A 5,930-nucleotide genomic window follows, 5' to 3' on the forward strand; every position below is an offset into this window, starting at 1 on the left:
ACACACACACAGTGTGTGCATATATACTCACTTATTCACACGTAAACACAAACATATACACATAATATCCTGGGTCCAGAGCCTTGTTAACAGTCTTATTTTTTATTTCTACCTTGCACTGTATGTAAACTTTCAGATATACCAGTCATCAGGACACATCTTGTTTTGGGTGGTCAGACAATTCTACCAAGCCAGTCAGGGTACCTAGGAAGCCCCTTTGCTCAACTCTATTCCTGACCCATCTATTGAGCTTTCACTATATTAAGCTGTTTAATGCTAACAACCATCTATCTGGTCAAGTCGATAGTAGCTATAGACTGTGAAACTCCAATTCATGAAAGTTAAGCAAACTGCCCAAACCTCACGACTACTGGCTATTCATACCAGGGTGCAGAGCCAGTTTTGTGTCACTTCCAAGCCCATGCTCTATTCCAGGATTTCTTAAGCTGAGTTTTCAATCCATTAATTGATCAAGGAAACTAAAATAACTGGGTTTCAACCAGCATCTAAAATAATGGAAACAGTATAGAAGACAAAAATAGATAAAGAGTGCATCATGCACACACAGTAAGGGAAAGGATTATTTTGTAAAACTTGTCTACCTGTGTGTTGTGCTTGTGTGTTCAGGATAACTATGTAAAACGGATTTTGTAATCAAGTCTCAATCAGGAAAAGCTTGAAAGCTACCACCCTATTATTCTATACAGCTGGGGTCAGTCCAGTCATTCAGCAATAAGCATCCTGGGAGCCCTCCAGGCAGAGTAAATTGCTTCCACATGTGTGTTCCCATAGCCGAGTGTATGTTCCTCGCTTATAATCCTAATCAAATTGCACTGGTTTCCTCCCAAGGGGTGTCCGTTTATGTGTGGACTCCTTGCTCCAGTGCCTTCCACCCCCACCTGTCCGAGCCTGGTGCAGCACCTCAAAGAGATGGGCACCCAATGAGTGGTCATTGCTTTGAATTTGATGGAATTGAAAACTGAGCTATTGAAGCTATTGAAAACTGGCGACTGCTCCCAGTTTTCAGTCTCCTAGATCCCTCTCTTATGGCCCAGCCTGAGATCGTTTTACTCTTCCTTAGCACCTAGAGCGGGGACAGACTGAAGAAGAAAAAAGTGTACAAAAGAGAAAGAGTAGTATTCAAAATTACTAATTCTTCATTGCTTTTCTGGATCTCAAAAAGAAGAGAGGCTCAGGGTTATTTTTAAATATACATGCTGACATAAAGGATAGGATACTTTATTTTAGCCCCATGATCACAGGCCCTTAAACTATCAAAGGCTAATAATTGACAGCTGAATAAAATTGGTTGCACCCTGAGGAAGGACCCAAGCTACTAGCCAGGAGAAAGAATGAATACGTCCCAGCCCCTTTTCCTGAGCTGTCCTTTTCGCCAGCACAGAAAGCCAGGCCAAACACTGCCTCCTGTAGCTACAGAGGGTTTGCTTGTAAGTTTTGGATTGTTTATTGTTGCTTTAGTGCTCTCCATTTTCACACGCCTCCGTGAAAGGGAAGCGGAAATGCTGAGTCCTGAGTGTTTGTTCTCAAGAGGAGGAAGCCACAGCAGACTGTGATGGAGCAGACAGAAACCCCTGGGAACCTGTTTTCCCTTGCTCCCTGTGGGAGGAACATGCTTGAGTGACCAGGTACATCTTCTCAGATGAACTAGGAGCTCTTAATCTGGAATCAGTGTTGACCAACCAGGGCTTTGGAAAACAAAGCATTTTCTCACTCAGGTGCTGATGTAATCCATAGGGTTGACATGAATTACTTGGATGGATTTCTCAGAGAAAGTCACTTCATGCAGTCTTTTATTGTATATTTGACTATTATTGTTGTTATGATTGTCATTACTACTTTATTGCCTCATTATCTACTATTATTTAAGGACTCCTGATTCTACTTTCCAAGGTTACAAGTCTTGTCAGAACTTAGAGGATGACATGGAGACAGGGCAGAGCACACAGTTGGGGTGAAGATGAAATGGAGTAGAGCATTCGACCCTGTGGAATATGGTCAGGAATAAAGAAATGGACCCTTTGTGAAATACAATGCTGCATAGTTTAGAGAATTCAATCGAATCAAATCTTAGATAATAAAATTATGCAGATAGCATTTTCATTCACGTCTCAAACCCCTCATTATTTTAATCTCTTGACCTTGTTTCCTTGGTAAGAAAAACATGCAGGCCTACATTAAACCTTGATAGGGTATTAGAGCACACCCTTCTTTACATCTCCCATTGAGGTAAATCATTACCTCCTCATCCATGTTGACCCTTGTCCTCCTTTCTATCTCGACCATTGTTTTCTTAGCTCTGACTCTACACCCTTTTATGTACCTTTCTCACTGTCTCCAAGGATAGCATGGAAGACAAAGAAAAGGGTCTGAATGGCCATCGACAGTCGAAGGGTTGACAATTAAATTGTGTTAATCAATTTTGGGCAACATTTGAGGCTATTAAAAAGAAGATATTAGATTTATATCTATAAACCAGAAAAGTGGTCCATGATGAATTTAGGGAGAAAAGTAAGTTTCAGAAAAGTTGTTTAGTATGGTCCTATTGTTCTACAAGCAAATAGCCACCTACCTACTTTATGTACATATGGGTTAGTATGTATGTGTTTTCTTAATATCGAGTATAATGTAAAAGCATGTAACCTGGATCTTAAGTTTGTGACCCCTGAAGAAGAAATTTAGATAGCTAGAAAGCAAAGGGGTATAGAGTGATATTGTGGGAACTATGTGGCTATGTTTGTATATTTAACTTTACAAGGGATAAAAAAATGTTTATATACTAATTTCAACTACACATAAATATGTTTTGGAAGGAGAGTAAAAGTAATATATAAACAAAATGATATCTGTGCTAGAGTGGCAGGATCTATGTGCTATTTTTTTCCCTTCATTTCTCTTTTTTGGTTTAAATATGGTTTTGCTACTTTTATGATGCATGCATAAATGATAAATAGGATATATATAGATGAGAGAGAGAGAGAGGTTGATTGATTGATTGATTTGAGGACAAATTTACTGTGCAACCATAGATATACTCCTAATATGTCTGGGATTCAACTCACCCATTTGCAATATGAGGTAATAGGCTAAAAGGTCTCCCTACTTCCATTTTCCTGGGGTAATCCCTTATGCTGTGGATGCCTTCAGCATATCATAGGACTTAGCTAGCTGATTCTAGACTAATTCTGTATTCTATTAAAATATNAGATGTTCTTTGCTCCATCCAGGGGGCTTCCCATCTCATTCCTCACTTCCTTGAGCCTTTTCCTATCCTGAGTCTAATCTCTCTTCCTCAGAGAGCTTTGCAGGTTGGGCAACTGACCAGAGCCTTCCCAGCCTTCTGAGTAAGGGGCTCAGTTTCACACCTAAGCTAATTCTGTGCTTTCAGTGTTCATGTTTATTGATCCCACTGAATATGTAATTTTATTGCAAACCATATGGTAAACTCTTATAAATAAGATGTAAGGAACCAAAAGTTGAATGACTTCACTTCTATTATTCCTGCTGTCCTAAGTTAGCAGGCTACCTAATTAGGTATTGTTTTTCCCTGAAGAAGAAGAGACAATCACAGATATGAATGCAAAATTGAGGGGAAAACATTGCAACATGTAAATATCAAATATATCTAAGACTTGGGAATGTTCTTATATTCTCTGGGGAGAACAGTGGCTCTTGATTGATCTTCTTACATCTGGGAAAACAACTAATTTTCTAAATAATTCCCTCATTTGTTAAAAAGAAAAAAAAGTGAAGACAAGCGAATAAAGGAAAAAGGGTGCAGTGTTTCCTGGTTGCCAGGCACTGTATAGATACTTCATATATATTGTCTCATTTAAACTCCAAAACAACCCCCTGAAAAGAGACATTTTTATAGAATGAGCAAATTGAGGCTCAGAGAGGTAGAGTGATTTGTCCATGGTCACACAGCTGGTAAGTGGAAAGCTGAGAGTTAAGCTCCGTCTTTAGCCTTATCTCCAAGTCCAAGCTCCTCGCCTATGACAGGTTCATACAGACTAGAAGTGCTACATGATATGTAGAGACATGCTCTAGATTTCCCCAGATCCCATAGCAGAGAAAGAAGTAAGTGGGGGGAAAAAATGCACAGAATCCCAGACATCTACTGCAAGCAGGAAATCACACTTTCCCATGAGCCGGGCCTGCCAAAGAGCATTTCACGGGGCCGGCCTGCCTGCCAGGGCCCATTTGGGTGGTGTATCCTCTAGGCCCCACCCTTTCTCCATAGAAACATGATTTACTAAAGGGTCTAGCATTCAGCCCCTTTATGTATCATGGTTGGAATCCAGAACTAAGGGAGGTGCCTCTCAAACGAGAGACTGGCAGAAGCTTCCAGCCTTCTAGAATCTACAACTTTGTCTCTGATTTTTAAAATTTTTTATTAAGGTATGTCAGTGGAAAATAAGCCCAGCACAGCACGCTGGCCGGTGATGTGCAAACAACTCCTGCCCAGTGCCAGGGGACAGTGCTTACATGTCTGCATACCAGTCACTTTTCCATCAAAACTCAAGGAGCAGCTCCATACCTGCAGGGGTTCCTTATAACACTAAAGCTATTGCAGAGAGAAGAGAGGGCGGGGACCTCTCGCCAGCCCATGGCACTTGGCATATGTTGCTTTGAAGCCTTGGAAACTGAAAAATGAATCACCTTTATGGCTTGGGTCTCTGGTGCCAGAGCTGGAGCCTTCCTGAAAGAGGGCCTTTCTCACCGGGAAAAGGGCACCCACACCCCCATCCAGACCCATCGTCCCCGTGCAGGCTGGAAGAGCAAAGACAGTGGTCCCTGGTCTCAGCGCCCGCTCTGGAATCAGTTCCTGATGATGAAGTCCATCTTTAACAGTGCCTTTCTGGTTAGCAGACCTGGAGAGGGTGTTTTGACCAAGGGCCTCCAGCAGCTCAGCCGGCCTGTGAACCCCTGGTGATGTCACAGCCCCCATCAATGATGTCTCTTGCAGTGGGAAAGCACACTTTTCATCAAGCGTCCACCATACGCCAGGCACTTGATTTCATTCCCACAGCCCTTGGAGATAATTGTATAAGCTTCGTTAGGCATAAGAAATGCAAGTGGCCCCGGGGGTCACTTTGCTCATTGAAACTGAAGTTCAGGATGGTCCCAAGGCATTCTGATTCACAGTGCGGTATTCTTCCTGCTACCTCACACTGACTCGACTCATTCACTTTCACACTCTCAATCACTCTGTTATGAACGCATTTAATAAACATCTTTGAAGTGCCCGTTATGTGTTACATATGGTGCTGAGCACTGAGATACAGCAACGAGCAGGCCAGACTAAGTTCCCACCGAGGTTACAAAATCCTTGAGAGAGAAACACAGTGTACAAAGAGTTGGAATTCTGTAGAGTATAGAGACAGGGCAATATTAAACGTGTCTAAACATATAGCAAGGAACCAAACTGACCTTGGGGACATGAGTGGAGTCACAGAGCGAGTCTCTGAAGAAATGAGGCCTGAAGGATGAGTATGAGACAACCCAATGAATATGAGCAGTGTGAGGAAAGCAAAACACTCCCCAGGCAGAGAGAAAAGCACATGCAAAGGCCCTGAGGCATCAAAAGGTTTGTGCTGTTCAAGGAACTGGAAGAAGTTTAATTCAGTTGGAGTGTTGCCTGGTGGCTCTAAATTGCATCAGTTTTGCTAATAAGCATTGGCCAGCATACTCCTCATCTAATGAGAAAAGAGAAGACAGGCGTTCAGATCAGAAGTCATTGTCATGGGTAAGAATGCTTTTTTGTTTGTTTGTTTGCCTAGAGTGGCCTCTGTGTGAATAGCATCAAAAAGCAGGAAAAGGAGTGACTTCAGGTTCAAGAATCACGTGACAGTTCCCATCAAGTCACTGGAAAGGTCATGAAAATAGAGGTAAGCTTCCCATCACATCAA

The sequence above is a fragment of the Hipposideros armiger genome, unplaced genomic scaffold, assembly GCF_001890085.2.
Source record: "Hipposideros armiger isolate ML-2016 unplaced genomic scaffold, ASM189008v1 scaffold_78, whole genome shotgun sequence".
Classification (NCBI taxonomy): Eukaryota; Metazoa; Chordata; class Mammalia; order Chiroptera; family Hipposideridae; genus Hipposideros; species Hipposideros armiger.